General features: G+C 34.1%; 2 protein-coding genes across 8 annotated transcripts in view; one reads left to right on the top strand and one right to left on the bottom strand.

The window, feature by feature from the left end:
* The window catches only part of LOC127871282 (uncharacterized), a 31,083-nt gene extending 20,156 nt beyond the window's left edge, over window positions 1-10,927 (bottom strand). For both annotated transcript variants that reach the window (XM_052414047.1, XM_052414049.1), the window contains exon 1: window positions 10,839-10,927. The gene's annotated coding sequence lies outside the window, so the exon portion shown is untranslated. The remainder of the gene's footprint in view (window positions 1-10,838) is intronic.
* Window positions 1-18,007, top strand: part of LOC127871281 (uncharacterized) — a 102,631-nt gene that overhangs the window by 53,180 nt on the left and 31,444 nt on the right. For 4 of the 6 annotated variants that reach the window (XM_052414045.1, XM_052414044.1, XM_052414043.1 and 1 more), the window contains exon 1: window positions 12,719-12,860. The exons of 1 other annotated variant lie outside the window; for it this stretch is intronic. The gene's annotated coding sequence lies outside the window, so the exon portion shown is untranslated. Of the gene's footprint in view, window positions 1-12,718; window positions 13,007-18,007 lie in introns of those variants that run through there. One more of the 6 variants, XM_052414042.1, reaches the window with a different exon arrangement.

Genomic DNA, 18,007 nt, shown 5'->3' with positions numbered 1-18,007 from the left:
ATGGTACGTAAAAAATGTCATACCGCTCGAACCGCTCTGTAGAAACAAAAGTAATTTCAAATTTGAAATAGTTTGCGTTGAAAGCATGCCAGTTTCGTAATAAAATGTATTATACAATTTATTTAAATAATTTTGTGTACGCTATATATTTTATTTATTTTTCCTTCGTAAATGCATAGGAGTAAAAAATTAAAAAACTACACAATGTTCATTTTCACGTGTTATAAACTTATTTTTTGGTTGGGTCGCTTATATTACGTTCGCGTCGTATCGCTCACGAAAATGGTGTGTTCCTTTGTTCATTCTTTTTTAATTTTTGAAACTCAAATTGGCTTAATATGGAAATGTTTTTTCCCCTTTCAATTCGACGTAAAGTGGGTCATGTGTGTTCAACAAATCCGCATCTCTTCTTATAGACGAGTTAATTGTTATTGTTTACATTCGGGATTTTCCGCGCATGCGCACTGACTGGTTGGCAAAAACACTGGTTACAGTAACGTAAAACATGTATAAAGGGCTTTTGTTTAGTCAATAAATTGATAATAAAAACGAAATAAACATTAAAACTCTTTAAAAAAAAGTGCAAATATAGCATATTTAGTACCAAATAAATGTATATTCACAAATAAAATTTCCTCTTCATAAAAATACGAAGTAGTTATTAGCATAGAGTAAACGTGATCGGAAGACTTAATACTGACAATTCCACAAAACAAAACAATAAATTAGCCGTATTCTTTCTGATAATAAGACTTGAATAAATTATATTTAAACACTAATAAAACATATTTTAATTGTATTATAATTTTAAGTGGTGTGGATAGTGTGTTATTTCATCAGCGATCAATAGAGTCAGAGGTGCATGTAATCAATTAAAAAAAAGCCCTAAAAAGCGGAATGCAGTACTTTTTTTAAATATTGGGGTAATTTTCTTTTACATTGAATGAATTTACGTTTCGTTTACATCGAATGAATATAAATTCAATTTACCATACAAACGGAAAAACCCTGCATATTAATTACGCAAATGTAACTGTCTTTGCATGTATATTGAAATCTCTATTAGTAATAAGGAGTGATAAAAATATAGCATTTTATGATAAATGCATATATTTAATTTATCTAACGGCCCTTTTTGTGACTGCTTATGTTCATGATCGTGTTTCGGACCCTGCGGTAATGTACAATCTTTACACATAATAGCGGAGTTAACTTTTGCCGGTACCCGTTAAATACCTTAATTGCATAGCAGTAAAATTGCACAATATTTAAATGTATAGTTATTAAACAATGTATTATTAAGTTTAACTGGCTAATAAATATATACACTCGTTCCAGTTAATACATTTCCGACAAATGTCTTCATTTTTGTTAAAATGTTAAAATATTTCATAAAAAATTAACTTATCAGTATTTTTAGCTTTAAAATGTGGCTTACAACAGTTTGATGTGTGCTGCGTGGATGCAATAGCGTGTATCCCCGTACATATCTTCGATGTTGTTATATTTTCAGCCTTCAGAGGCTGGTGGCGGTATTGTGTTTTTATTATGTTTTAAGAATTGTTTTTAATGAAAATTCAATACTGCTCCAGCAGCTGGAGTTTCACTTCTTTATATTAAATGATTGCTCAATATGCCAAGAGATGACATAGAGGTATCGTGACTTATGTTTACTGACCAGACACTCGTCTGCAACATGTGGTTTATGCAGGGGTCCAAGTGTAGGTCCCTGGGTTTATGACACCATGTTTTCTTTGTAATTGTCTGGACAGTATCCGATCATAACGAGATAATCGGTTTGTGATAACAAAGGTGCAATTATACACCGGGATATAAATGCTGCAAGAAAGAGTGCCAAAATTAGTGTGAACAATTAAATAAAACAATTACATTAAATAAAAGAATTTATTGAATGTGTAAGAAGGTAAGTTTTTCCAGACACATAAAGGTTCAAATCAGTTACCCTATGTCTCGTACATACAATTGACCTATTCGTTGTTTGTTTTTATCCTTATTTGTTTTCGTTCATTAAATTTAATTCATTCTGAAAGAATTTCAATTTCTGAGAAGTTTTTAACTATAAAAGGTTGCGATGAAGTGCCAAGTAGAGAGATTTTTGTTTAACCACATACCGAGCTCTTAGATTGTGTTCCACTCCCGAGTTCGTTGTCAGTAAAAACAAATAATAATAACAACAATAAAATCGTACCAAAGATGCATTTCCTTGCATGCTAATGTTTTATTCAGACATAATTAGTAAAATTATATTTGATATTGTGCATGATTATCATTAAAAACGAAGATTTCGTCAACCTTCTCTATATGCGCTTATATAAATTGCACCTTTTTTGCCAACCAGTGGGCGGAGTCTAAACTTTGCAGGTGCGTGTGACGTCACGCATTAACTCGTCTAATGAGTGACGTCACGCGCACCTGCTAAATGACCCGAGTTTCTACTGGAGGGCAAAAAGCGCATATACAGAAGCTCTATCTCAATATCTATCTCATAGTACTGCCTTGACAAAATCAACGTTTTTGTTGATAATCATGCATAATATCAAATATAATTTTAATTATGATGTCTGAAAAGACATAAGCATGCAAGGAACTTTATTTTTGAATAATATTGTTATTATTTGTGTTTACTTCAAACGAACTCGGGAGTGGAAAACCATTTAAGAGCACATACGGTATATGGTTACCACAAAATTTCTCTACTTGCACTTCTTTGCGACCATTTGAAGTTAAAACAAGTCTCAGAAATTGTAATTCTTTCAGAATAAAATAGATTTAATGAACGAAAACAATTGAGGATGAAGACAAACAACAAATAGATAGATTTTATCTTAGCAACATACCTGTATGCATGTAGTAACCTCTATATGTCTAAAAAAACTAACCTTGTTACACATTAAATAAATTTTATCGATTAATGTAATTGATTTATTTAATTGTTACACCAGTTTTGACACTCTGTGTTGCAGCATAGGTGTTAAATTGCACCTTTGTTCATCACAAATCGATTATCTCGTTATGATCGGAGACCGTCCAGACAAATACAACAGGGTGTCATAAACCAAGGCACATTGGGTCCATGCCATAAACCACATGTAGCAGACGATTGTCTGTTCATTAAACACAATTCACGATACCTCCATGACATCTCTTGGCATTTTGAGAAATCAGTAAAGCCAAATTTTAAAGCAAAAAAGAAAAGTGGCTTCAATAAAATATTTCAACATTACAAAATGACGAAATCTGTCAGAAATGGATTAACAGGAACTAGTGCATTATATTAGCCAGTTAATTGAATCATTATAATACAGTGTTCAATAAATATAATTTTAACATATTGTGCAGTATTACTGCTACGTAATTAAGGGATCCGGCAAATGTAAACTTCGCTAGTACGTGTAAAGATTTTACGTTACTTCAGTGTACACAATACCATCATGAAAAGAAGCTATCACAATATGGTAAAAAATACTTGCGTTAAAGAAATGAAATTTATAATGTGTTTATAATAGAATGCTAGACTTTAAATTATCACTTATTATCACTAGCACGGACTCTAGATGACAATATACGCTCCGTGTCACTAGTAAAGAGATTTCAATATACATGCAAAGACAATTCAATTTGCATAATATGCAGTTTTTTTTTCCGCGTTTGTATGATAAAATTTATTAACATTGGCATTCAATGTTAACGAAACGAAAATTTATTGATTGGAAAAGTATATAACCATAACATTTAAATTTTTTATGTATTCCGTTTTTGGCTTTGTTTGATAATTGATTAAATGCACCTCTTACAAGCTGATGAAAAAAAACCTATCCATACCACTAATAATTATTATCAAATTAATAAGTGTTTTATTATTTTTGCAATATCATTTATTAAAGTCTTACTATCAGAAACAATAAGGCAATTTCATTGTTTTGTTTTGTGGGATTGTCAGTATTTAGTATTCCCACCCCGTTTACTCTGATGCTTATAACTACATTGTTTTCATGAAGAGGGATCGATATATATATGTGAATATACATTTATTGGTACTAAATATAATATATTAGCACTATTTTTTTTAAAGATATTCATTTTTATTTCGCATTTGTTATCAAAATATTGACGAAGCAAAAGCCCTTTATACATGCTTTACGTTACTGTAACCAGTGTTTTTGCCCTCCAGTCAATGCGCATGCGCGGAAATATCGAAATGTAAACAATAACAATCAACGTTCGTATTCGATAATTGCATATTTTGCTGTTTGCATTTTAGCGTTTGTAGCCGAAGTAGTATCGTTTGATTTTCATTATACAATTAAAAAATGTGTGAAATAAAAGACACGAATGCAAATTAAATTCATTTTGAACGAAATGAAAGTTGAATGTTAAATATAATCGGTACATTCATTTAATAGCGAAGTAATCAAGTATTATGATCTCAAATACTGATAGTTACGTATGTTTGTTAACGTACCATTGCGCACAAATTTAAAGCAATTACACAAATACTAAATTTAACGGTTTTATTTTTATGCTCCCCCCCAAAAAATATGGAGGAGCATATAGTCGCCGCTTCGTCTGTCCGTCGGTCGGTGTGTCCGTCCGTGCACATTTTTTGTCCGGGCTATTTCTCAGCAACTAATGACCAGAATTCAATGAAACTTTATGGGAAGCTTCACTACCAAGAGGAGATGTGCATATTATCAGCGGGTTCTGTTCGGATGATTTTTCACTGAGTTATGGCCCTTTTAAATTTTCCATTAACTGTACATATAGTGCAATTCTTGTCCGGGCTATTTCTCAGCAACTAATGACCGGAATTCAATGAAACTTTATGGAAAACTTCACTACCAAGAGGAGATGTGCATATTATCAGCAGGTTCTGGTCGGATGATTTTTCACAGAGTTATGGCCCTTTGAAATTTTATATTAAAAATTCTTGTCCCCCAACTACTATGCCCTCAAGACGTTTCCTTTTATCTGAATATATAGTTCAATATTGTGACAAAAAAAAACGTTGGGAGCATCACCCGTCTCTGACGGTTTCTTGTTTAAAAAATTTTAATTGATTTTTAATTATTTAATTAGTTTATAATTTTCTTTCTTAAATAAAACTTGCATTGGGCGGTAATGGTGGAATCATTGGACGTAAATTATCATAATGATATTAGTTTTTGATAAACAAAACGACGTTAACACGTCAAGATTTTAACTACGAATGCAATTCTTGATAAAATTGTTACTTATAAACACGTTATTTTTGCGAGCAATCAGCAAACATCAAAATAAGCCGTTCAATGTCTCAACTGTTTTTTATCGCGAGTTCAATAAACATGTCAAATATGTCTTCGCTAATAGCTCCCACTCACCGCAGTTGGCTAGTTTAATTTTAGCAAGTCAAAAAGCAATAGTGTCAGTTATCAAAACGTACCCCCTATTTGTTATCACAACGGTATTGATTAATTGCTTTATTACTTGACACGTTATTTATTACAGTCGAGGGTGCGGCATGTTGTTCTAACTAGTCGACAGCGAAAGTTGGCAGCATGTCACGCGAAAAAAGTAAAATCGAACAAATTATTCCATAAAAAAACATAATCAAATATTTTTTCCAGGTTAACCTTTTCCCGAAAATGTAACCGGTTAACTGGTCGTTTCGTAGGTAAACCGGTTAACCTCTTGCATCCCTAAAAATAATTAATGAAGTTATCATTAAGTAGCTTTATGTTTATATCTGTTATCATTGAGTAGCTTTATGTTTATATCTGTTATCATTGAGTAGCTTTATGTTTATGTGTGTTATCATTGAGAAGCTTTATGTTTATTTGTGTTATTATTGAGTAGCTTTATGTTTAGGTGTGTTATCATTGAGTAGCTTTATGTTTAGGGGTGTTATCATTGAGTAGCTTTATGTTTAGGGGTGTTATCATTTAGTAGCTTATGTTTACATGTGTAATCAATGAGTAGCTTTTATGTTTGCATATGTTATCATTGAGTAGCTTTATGTTTATGTGTGTTATCATTGAGTAGCTGTTATGTTTACATGTGTTAATGAGTGTTATCATTGAGTAGCTTTATGATTACGTATGTTATCATTGAGTAGCTTTAAGTTTACATATATTATCATTGAGTAGCTTTTATGTTTACATGTGTAATCATTGAATAGCTTTTATGTTTACATGTGTTAACAAAGAGTAGCTTTTATGTTTACATGTGTAATCAATTAATAGCTTTTATGTTTACATATGTTGTCATTGAGTAGCTTTATGTAAATGTGTGTTATCATTAAGAGGCCTTATGTTTATGTCTGTTATTATTGAGTACATTTATGTTTATGTGTGGTATCATTGAGTAACATTTAAGTTTACCTGGGTAATCATTAAGTAGCTTTTATGTTTATGTGTGTTATCATTGAGTAGCTTTATGTTTATGTGTGTTTAATATCACTGAAAAGGTTTTATGTTTATGTGTGTTATCATTGAGTAGCTTAAGTGTATGTGTGTTACCAATGAGAAGCTTTATGTTTATGTGTGTTATCATTGAGAGGCTTTTATGTTTATGTTTGTTATCATTGAGAAACTACATGTTTGTGTGTATTATCATCGAGTAGCTACATGTTGATGTGTGTTATCCTTGAGTAGCTACATGTTTATGTGTGTTATCATCAAGTAGCTACATATTTATGTGTGTTATCATTGAGTAGTTTCATGTTTATGTGCATTATCGATGAGTAGCTACATGTTGATGTGTGTGATCATTGAGTAGATTCATGTGTGTCTTATCATTGAGTAGCTTTATGTTTATGTATGTTATAATTGAGCCACTTTATGTTTATTTGTCTTATCATTTTAGTAGCTATATGTTTATGTGTGTTATGATTAAATAATAAGCTGTATGTTTATGTAAGTTATGATTGTGTTTGGAACATATGGCACATCTTTGCATGACTCGGGTCATAATATGTTTGGCCAGCAATTATTGGATGTGGTTTTATGTGCAATTTAATTGACTTATTTGTAAATTGATAATTATGCAACTGATCAGAATAAATGCATATACCTTTTGCAGACAGCACTATTCAAGGATCATTTCTGTCAAATTCATCAATACTTTCCTAGAGGGAGGGAGCTGTCTTTTAAAGTTTAAATATGCATGCCTCACGTTCCAAGACAACAATGACAAGGTGATCACAAATGCTCACCTTCTGCACTTTGGGCTCTGCTAAAAAGGATGATCTAATTCTAAAAACGAATAGACGATGATAAACACACAAGTCCATTCACAAGCAACGAGCCCAGCAAGGTTTTATATATTACGGAAAGGAGGCCCCTTTCAATGCTTGCAAGACCAGTCCTATTTACAAGTTGGTTTCAAAGTCTTATATAGTTTTTATTGAAAGTCTCTCGTCATGCATAATCCTGAGAGTCTGTCGTCGGACATGGTTGATTTTAGCATGTCCTGACTCGTCTCTGTGCGCTAAATGATCGTTCGAACGTTCAAGTGGTGGCGGACAGGGTCAGTATTATGATCATCGCCTCACGCACGGCTGGAAACTAATTCGTTTTTTTACCAAGTCAACAAAATCTGACTTATTCTGTTTGATGAATTTCTTCTTGTTCATGTCGTACGGCGACATTGTGTCTTTTTCAAAATTATTGATTTGATAAAATTTGTCCATGGTTCAGACTGTATCTTTATAGTATGGTCGATCGAAATTGTTTATGTGGTTCAGATGGAGTTGATATAACATGAACGCAGGTATATTAGATTCTGAAAATCGGCATCCTAGAGACTGAATCAGTGAGTCCATGTACTGAATATAAATTGTGCGTCGATAGTATACTATTTGCATGATGAAGTAGGTACATTCATGGAACTCTATGGAAAGAAAATCCCCACTGTAGGCATTTTAAGTAGATGAAAAACATCTTCAAGGAAATGACCAATACACAGGTCCCGTCCTGAAACGGGGCCTAACGATTCCTATGACGACTTACCTATAGCATTAGTTATTGTGGGTTAAACATAATGAATGTTTTCAGATGATCAGTGATGACAGATGCATCAATCCTATATGAGAAAAGTCACAATGATCAAAGGAGAGAGAAAATAGGTATAACCCACTGCAATATAGTCAATTTATCAATTCCAAATCCTAACTCGTAAACTTCCAGATATAATTCATGATGCACCATTATCTGGCCTTATTCTTGAAATTTTCTACGCCTCTGGTGGCAAAGGGGGAGAAACCACCCCCCTTGGACCCCCCTAGGATCATTCCTGCGGACGCCCATGCATATAATCAACTATTACAACTTATGAATGCTGTTAATATTTATAAAACATTTAATTCTATCAAACAATATTTTGCTGTACTGAAAACAGTAACATTTTTGTCACTTTTTGTGGTGTTGGGTTTGGCCAACTATGTGTGATCGAGCTAGAGCGGGTGCTCATAATTCCGAACAGCGTCTAATTCCGAACGAAAATTTAAACATTTAAAAACAATATAATTCAAGCATGGACTCTGACATATGACATCATATTTATTACATCATAACTATACTCTTTCCATTTCGTCCATGTTTGAGCGGTAACGATGTTTAAATTTTGAAGAATCTCGGAAAGTCGTTTCACCAACCAGTCAAGTGAGTGGCATAATGCAAATCTCAATTTCACCCTCACTAATTACTAAGGTTACATGACGTCATTTAAGTATTTCCCCGATCAGGTTTTGCTATTCTATTGTTAGTAAGGTTTTGCCCAACTAGTGGGTATGTTCTTATTATAGCTTTCACAAACAAAAAAGGCAAAAAGCAAGTGTTCGGAATTACAACCGATATATTAAACGATGTTCATTATTCCGAACAAATTTTTTAAAAAGTGTTTATGATTGAAGTTTACTGCAAGAATTAGAAAGCAAATACTTACAAGAATATTGTTTTATAAATTACCAAAACTTAAAATAAAAGGCTAATGTCTTGACACATGAATTCGTTTTATTTTATATATGATTCGTCAATTACAAGCAAAACGTCAAAAGTACAACCCAGAAAGGGTTGGTCGGGCAGTCGAAATAATACAATCGGGTACAATGACGCTTGGCCAGGCTTCCAAAACATATAATATACCCAAAACAACACTCCATGATCGTGTCTGTGGGAAGTACACAACTGACCATATCGATGCGAAGACCCTCCTTAGTGCTGACGAAGAGCAACGAATTGCCAACTGGGTGGTCCATATGAGTAGGGTTGGCTACGGTCGAACAAGACATGGCCTGTGCACGGTGGTCCAGAAGATTCTCAATGACGCTGACAGTCTAGAAACCCCTTTTCTAGTAAACAAACCGGGACGGCAATGGTTCCGTGGGTTTTTAAAGCATAATCCGTATTTGTCCGTCCGTACAACTATCCAATTAGGGAAGGAACGGGCCGTCATCACAATAGAGAAAATTCAGCGTTGGCTTGCCGAATTTGACAGACACCCGAAATATCATGTTAGCCAGGCCATCGGTAACTCTGTCTCTCATACAACCCAACAGCCCCCCACTGACACGCTACCCAATCAACTGATCGGAATGTCCGACAGCCAACCCAACAAGTCCGTCGCCCAAACTGTAATGGTAACCAACCAGTCAGAAGTTCCATCTGTTTCACCACCCAACCAATTGGTCACCTCGACAGGAGAACGAGGAGGCTATTCTTCTGGAAATCAGTGATTTGCTAGCAGACAGCGACGTCGAAGTTGAGGCCGGCAAACGTTTTGCGTGTGAGAAGAAGTATGACAACTTTATTATTGAATGCACTAACTGTGGTCGGAGATTTCATTTTGCATGTGTTGACATGGAAAATCAGTTGATTTGTGATGAACTTCCTTTTGAATGCAAATATTTTTGAAATTTGTAAGTGCATAACTGTTCCAATTGTTGGAAATATGTTCTTTGTTTTATTGTTCGTGGAATAAATTAGTCTCACTGTTTCTTTTTTTTGAATATTTTACATTTTTGGAATGTACTTCGAGTGTTCGGAATTAAAACCACCAATGTTCGGAATTGAAACCAGTGTTCGGATTTAGCATACATTACTGCCTTTCCTTTAACCCAAAAATAATAGTGTACGATGACCATACATGCAATCGATGTTTTTAAAAGGTCCCGTACGCGTTGTTTTTTCTAAAAATAGCATCGATTTGCGGAAGTGGGGTTGCGTTTCCAAACTGAAGATTTTTTCGCTTAGATGTTCGGAATTATGAACACCCGCTCTACTTATTAGTATCTTGTAATGTTCTGCTTATTATACCTATGATACCATAGCGTAATATTCAAGTTTGACTGCAGCGATGTACCATGTAAATGTTGATGCAATGTTATATTCTAACCATAGTTTCAATGTGGTTAAACTGGTTAAAGTGAGAAACCTGGTGATTATTTTACAAAATTACTCTAGTCTACCAACATTGACCTGCTAGTAATTTAATGACGAGTTATTTCGAAGAATTATTTCATGTTCTTCCACTCTTGATAAAAATTTACAAAATAACATGGCAAACATGTTGAAACATTGCAGTACCTCAAGTGATTTGATCAAATTGATGTTTACAGTATGACAGATAACATTTGCGCAGGAGCATTATTATTGTGTTGTTCTCACTACTTTCGTTTACACTACAGTAACGTTTAATAATACTAATAGGCTTAAAATTAAAATTAATTAAAGCTCTGTTAATTTTCTTTGCTAATGACAAAATCTCGCTCTCTTAAAAACTTGGATGCTGAACATAATGATCAAGATATTACTAATCAAATAATAAAAGCGAGTATGTTTTACCCGTGCACCGTGCATTATCTCACTACATAGTATTTTCCGAAAACGAAATAAGAAAAAATACGATAATCCACGAACAGTTCCAAATTGCGAGACAAGGGAACTAACTCGTGTTAAAGGGGAGCTAGTCAAAACGGCCTCAGGTCAAAACGTCCCCTAGTAAAAACGAGTAAGAATATGATTAATTTCTGTGTTTATCAGAATGAGTTAATTCTCTTTGTATCAATTAGTTTCCAATAGTTTACACTAGCTAAAAATGTATTAAAAACGCAAATCTAAATCGATATCTGTATTGATATCGGTACATAAATAACATATCATAAGACATCACATCCATTGTTTGTTGATCAGAACCGGCAATGTTGAAACATCATCCTAATTCACTAATATTTCTTCTGGTCTCTTTGTAACCACTGTCTTGTAGAAAGTACTACATCTCTTGAGTAACCCACTCGTCGACAGCGTCCCGGCCCTGTATCTGAAATAAGAGTTAAAAATTGAACCCATGAAACATTTCTTTAAACTATATTGAACGAATTAGTTACACAAATATTCGAGTTCTTGTTAACGAACGGAATTGCGCTAAATGAAATACTGTTATTTGTGTAACAAACGCAAAATTGTAGTTTGATATTTTATACACCACACACTTGGGACTTGTTCTTCACTGAACAGCGCCATCTGGTTGTTTTATTCCTTCGTTCCTGAATGTCAAAAACATCGCAGTAAGTAATGATTGTAATAAAAGTAAAAATGATAAATTACCAGATATATTATTCGAATCTTGCAATCCAATTAATTAAGCTGCGCAGTATACAACAACTTTTACGCGTGACAAACATTTAAGTAAAACTTATTATTAATTTACATACCAATTAACTTTAATTGAATAATAAATGGCAATTAATTAAAATAGGTGGTAGATAACACCTTCCACACCTATTACATACAGATATATTACCCGTGAAATATACCGACCACAAGTGTGAAAGAGACGTTAATAGTGACAAACGTATATTCAGAGAATTAAAATAAGACTTTATTGCTATGATTTATACTAATAGATAAAAACATTGATAATAAATATATAAATTATAAACTAAGTAAAAGTTAAGAATTGTTATAAATTAGTTATTTACCAAATTTCTTGTTGTCGCGGTCGAACTGCTAACTTACACTCGATACACTTATCTTCCATTGCACAATTATAAACTCAAATATATTTAATAAATCCGTTTAGTACCAAATGAATCATGATAATGGACTAGATGCTCTATGGCCGATATTTATATGCTCGGGAAATAATTGATAATAAGCTATTTAGTTTAATTCCTTTAACGTTTACTTCATCAACGATTTTAAATGTTATCAAAAGTAATCAAATACGTTTTGATTGTGATAAAACTGTGATATTATTACAATATAATAACAATAAATTAAATTTCTCAAAGATACAAAATTATCATAATTAACTTACGCTCATTCATCTACTCTCGCATGCAAACAAATTATTTTAAATTAAGTACCGACGCAATCAGATATTTGTGAGATAGCAAAACGATTAAGAATTCTTATAGAAACGACGCAACCAATGCTTGCATAACTAAATCCTGTTAAGTTGTTGTTACAGATTAAACTAACGAAATAACGAATATTTTTTTTTAAATACCACAAATATCATTCTAAGATAGAGAAAATAACAGAAGTTCATTTAATATATTTTGTTTTCTTCTCTCCCCCTTCTGATTTTCGATTAGGGTCGTTGTGACCAACTTTAAAACTGACTTTGGGTCGTTTTAACCAAAGTGGAGCCGTTTTGACCAAATTTGGGGACGTTTTGACCAACTTTTGGGACGTTTTGACTATGGGACGTTTTGACCTGGGGACGTTTTGACTGTAAACCTGTCAAAGTATTGCACAAGATCGAAATCGAAAGTAAAACAATGAACATTTTCTGAAAATCATTTTTTTTGCCACGCAGAGCAGTAGGTTGGACTGCATTCAAACTGTCGAAATTGCTCTCAGGTATTTTGTTAAATTACGGTCCATAAAGAAATAGCATATAAGACTGTTAGCTGAAATAATTCGCGTTCAGAATAAATCCAAGAGTCTGCCAAAGCAAAAATCATCAAAAGACTATATGGCGGCAATTTATATTGACTAATAAGACTGTAAGTGTTAACACTGATGTTCAATTACTTTTCTTTTTTGTTCAAAGTTAATTACAGTCAGTCAACCTGTTACGAATCACCCGGCAAATAACGTTAATTCTTTTAACCACAATAATTTATTTCGGGATTTAGTGTCAATGTGAGAAGATGTAAAAATAAAGAGTAAAAATTATTTTGTACAGATAACAGGTTTGACCAGACGGCATATGCAGTTTTTTGTCAAAAATATACAATTTATGAATACAAAATTAGTATTTGAAAACATTGTCATGGCATTTGTTTTCAATCAGCAAAAAGTTAATTTGAAAAATAATAAAGCCTTCTATATCCATATGATTATGTGCGGCATATGAACATTTCAAAACATAACTCATTCAATCAGTTCTGGTTAACTTTTTGCTGCATTTATCCCCCCTGTAAGCATAATACAAAAGCTTTCTTGCTAAAACTTTGTTAATTTATTCCTTTACCTAATGTATAGCCTCAGGGTACCAAATCTCGAACGGAACCAATTCTCGAACGATTTTTATAAATAATAAAATTTACTCATGATGGAATCGTTGAATTTGAAATCGGGTCCTATTTTAAGTAAGTCCAGAGACGTAGATAACATCTATGTCTCTGGCAGGGTTGTCATTATGATTGTAAACAAAGGATTATTTTGGAATAGTAACTTCGGCCGGCGGTCATGGGGGCCGCCTAGGCCCCCTTGTAGGTCCAAGGCACGGCCTTGGTAGGGGGTCAGGGGGCAAAGCCCCTCCCCCCCGACCGAAAACGAATTTTATACATTTTAGGGACAAAATACTGCTATTCTCAGAGCATAAAAAGTTCAAATGAGGTCTAAAAAGAATAGAAAATTTTAAGATTATCACATTTTTAGTATACTGTACAATGTTAAAACATATTATATTGATAGATCTTTGTATGTTCCAATTCTATCCATTACCAGATAATCCAGTATTATTACAATTTCTTTTTTTTCAAAACCAAATTACGGTCAATATTGACGATGAATGTCATTCGCCATTTAACGCAAGTGCATATACAAATTGAATTGTGGGATTGGGGAATTCCCATTGAACATGCGTGAATCACGTGATGCGATTTGAGAGCATTGAGAACCGTTTATATTGAGTAATTACGACAAATCAACGACTCAATATAAACTGTTACGTGTACCTCCTTTCAGAAAAGTTTGCGAAAGTGAAAGTGAATTTCTGTGGACAAAAATGCGTCTTTCTTTAAATTTTACCGAGTACTTTTCATTCCGGATCGTGATATAACTTGTCAGGTCTGTCATTCATGCATGTAGACCTATATGTATGCATAGTTTGGCAATCTAAAAACACGTTATTTACCTACTTATTACATTATGTGTTATGACCATCTGTATAACAAAATGCATTATTTAATTGAAGTATTTTCAAATGCGTATAATTAAATGTGTTATCCGAAATCATTTTCAGATTTCATTATTCACAGAAAATTAAGAAAATTCTAGCAACAGAGACACATATCTCGTGTTTTTCATGTACAGATGAAAATCCTGCCAAAATTAGACTTCATGTATAACAACACGTCATTTTTCCTGGGGGAAAGCGTGGACTTTAATATTTAGATGCTGAGTAACAACTTCGTAGCGCAGAGGTCGCTAATATCTTTTTATTGGTAGAAAATCGAAGAGCATTTTTTAATATGTTGAAACCTTTTCTGTAACAAAAAAACTAGTTAATTACGCTCTACAGTGCTACATTTGCTGAGATACGGTCAGTAATAATCTGTGAAATGTACAGCTATTTGATACAGTTTCACGTGGGGTCGGCGTGTATTCGGCTGCCTGAGCGCTGATTGGTTGACGTGCTTACTAAGAAGAATTTGATTGACAGCTGGAAAAATCAATATTTCCCACTCGCTGAGAAATTCATTGAAAACGATAGCTCTTAGGTGGAGTAAATGGACTGACTAAATGACCGGTCGTCGCTCTACTATACTATGGTTTATTAATATTCCTCGTCAATTATTGTTGGTTTGCATGATCAAAACTTCCGATTGCAATTTTAAAGATTCTGGAAAAACAACCGATTTTCTGGCGATTTTAACCGATGAATTCGGTAGGCAATCGGTTAATAATGACAACCCTGCTCTGGTAAGTCCAATATGAATACATTCTATTTGCAAACTTACAACTTGACAACCTCTTCTTCGTAAACGCAACTGCAGACGAAGATTCATTGAACCAAGTACAATTTTAATATTTGACCAGGTAAATGTGTGGTTAATTCAGTTAGATCATTATAAGTCATCAAAATGTTTTGTTTTATAAGATTCTAACAATTTGAGCAATGTTTTCATTCCCCTTTAAGGCAATTTACTACCTTTCACTTTGTTTACAACTGTCAAACTAAGCGATTACATTCTTGACCTTGCCCTGTTTTCTATTTTTATTTTAATGGATAAGGTTGCAAACAACTAAGTTGTTTTATTGTCTTCGTACTGGTTCCATTATCAATGCCTGAACTCGGAGAACTAGACCCATGTTGACTTAAGTATCGTCACAGGGTATCAGTGGTCATGTGGTTTCTGCAATTAAGATTAGAAATTACACATTGATAATCACACATAAACTTTGAAAGACAGTAGAAGAAACATTCGTGATTGAATCAATGTGATTAAAACTATATTATTGCATAAACTCTATCTATAATGCCCTCTGGTGGGGTGCAGAAACTTGACAAAAGGAGGGCTTGAACGGAAGAAATCGTGCATTAACAAGGCGATTCACGTGCCGTTCAAGCCCTGTTATGTGTTTTTAGCTCACCTGAGCGATAGCTCGGGGTGAGCTATTGTGATCACTCAGCGTCCGGCGTCCGTCCGTCCGTCCGTCTGTCTGTCTGTAAACAATTTGTAAACATCTTCTTCTACTAAACCATTGAGCCAATTTCAACTAAATTTCATGTGGAGCATCCCTAGGTCATGGGACAAAAGAATTGTTAAAAAAAATTTGATCACATAACCAAGATGGCCGCCATGACCATATATGGTAAAAACCTTAAAAAATCTTCTTGTCAGAAACCGCTCATCAGATTTTCAAAAAATTTCACAGGGATGACCTTTGAGGGCTCCCCTGAAAAAGTTGTTCAAAGAAATTTGATTCGTCAAAAAACATGGCCGCAGGAGCTCGTTGAACTTTGCATGTTTATTCGTTTTTGCCTATTTTGTGAAAACTTTCAAAAATCTTCCACATTTTTTGTCCGATCCTTTCCAAATTTGCACAGTGTCTTTATATCAATGAGGACACGAACCCTACAAAAAATGAGGATCATTGGTCCATGAAGTACAGAATAACCTCCCCTTGAAATGAGAAAATGGTGTTTATGCAATAAAGTCCAAATTTTTCATCCAATTCTTTCCAAACTTGTAAGGATTTAGCATGGTTCAAACAAGGGAAACAACTACGGTTTATGCATGTTCTTTTTATTACAGATTTGCCTCCCTTTAATTCATTCAAAATCTCATTTTACAGCAGAGATTCCAAATCTGACCTGTAAATGAGCCCCATATTTACTGCCAGTGCTATGTTACCTTTTCCCATTTGATCATTCTTAAGTATTGGTCTTGTAATGCTGCTACTGCTACTAATACTACTACTACTACTACTACTACTACTACTACTACTACTACTACTACTACTACTACTACTACTACTACTACTACTTCTACTACTACTACCACTACTACTACTTCTACTACTACTACCACTACTACTACTACTACTACTACTACTACTACTACTACTACTACTACTACTACTACTACTTCTACTACTACTACTAGTACTACTACTACTAGTACTACTACTACCACCACCACCACCACCATCACCACCACCACCACCACCACCACGTCTACTATTACTACTTCTACTACTACTGCCAGTACTACTACTACTTTTACCACTACTACTACTACTACTACTACCACTACTACTACTACTACTACTACTACTACTACTACTTCTACTACTACTACTACTACTACTTCTACTTCTACTACTACTACTACTACTACTTCTACTACTACTACTACTACTACTACTACAACTACTACTACTACAACTACTATACTACTACTACTACTACTACTACTACTACTACTACTACTACTACTACACCACCACCACCACCACCACCACCACCATTCACAGTGACAAAAAACGTATTCACACAATGGCTGCTACTGCAACTTATAGCCCATATAGGGGGGCATGCATGTTTTACAAACAGCCCTTGTTTCTATGGGATTTTAACCACAACTGTTCATGTTTATCTCCGACACATATTTTTAGGTCACCTGTCATGAAGTGACACGGTGAGCTTATGTGATCGTGTGATGTCCGGTGTCCGGTGTGCGTGCCTGCGTGTGTCCATGCGTCCGTCCGTCAACAATTTGTTTGTGTAGACAGTAGAGGTCACAGTTTGCATCCAATCTTGATGAAATTTGGTCAAAATGTTTATCTTGATGAAATCCGGTTTGGGATTGTATTTGGGTCATCTGGGGTCAAAAACAAGGTCACTAGGTCAAATAATAGAACAACCTTCTGTAGACAATAGAGGTTACAGTTTTCATCCAATCTTTATGAAATTTGGTCAGAATGTTTATCTTGATGAAATCTGGGTTGGGATTTTATTTGGGTCATCTGGGGTCAAAAACTAGGTCACTAGGTCAAATAATAGAAAAATCTTGTGTAGACATTAGAGATCACAGTTTTCATCCAGCCTTTATGAAATTTGGTCAGAATTCTTGATGAAATCTGGGTGGGATTGTATTTGGGTCATCTGGGGTAAAAATCTAGGTCAAATAAATAGAAAAACCTTGTGTTGACAATAGAGGTCACAGTTTTCATCCAATATTTATGAACTGTGGTCAGAATGTTTATCTTGATGAAATCTGGATTGGGATTGTATTTGGGTCATCTAGAGTCAGGAACTAGGTCACTAGGTC

This window comes from Dreissena polymorpha, chromosome 3 (genome assembly GCF_020536995.1).
Source record: "Dreissena polymorpha isolate Duluth1 chromosome 3, UMN_Dpol_1.0, whole genome shotgun sequence".
NCBI classification, from domain to species: Eukaryota; Metazoa; Mollusca; class Bivalvia; order Myida; family Dreissenidae; genus Dreissena; species Dreissena polymorpha.
Note: the sequence above shows the minus strand (reverse complement) of the source record. Positions and strands in the feature narration are given on the sequence as shown.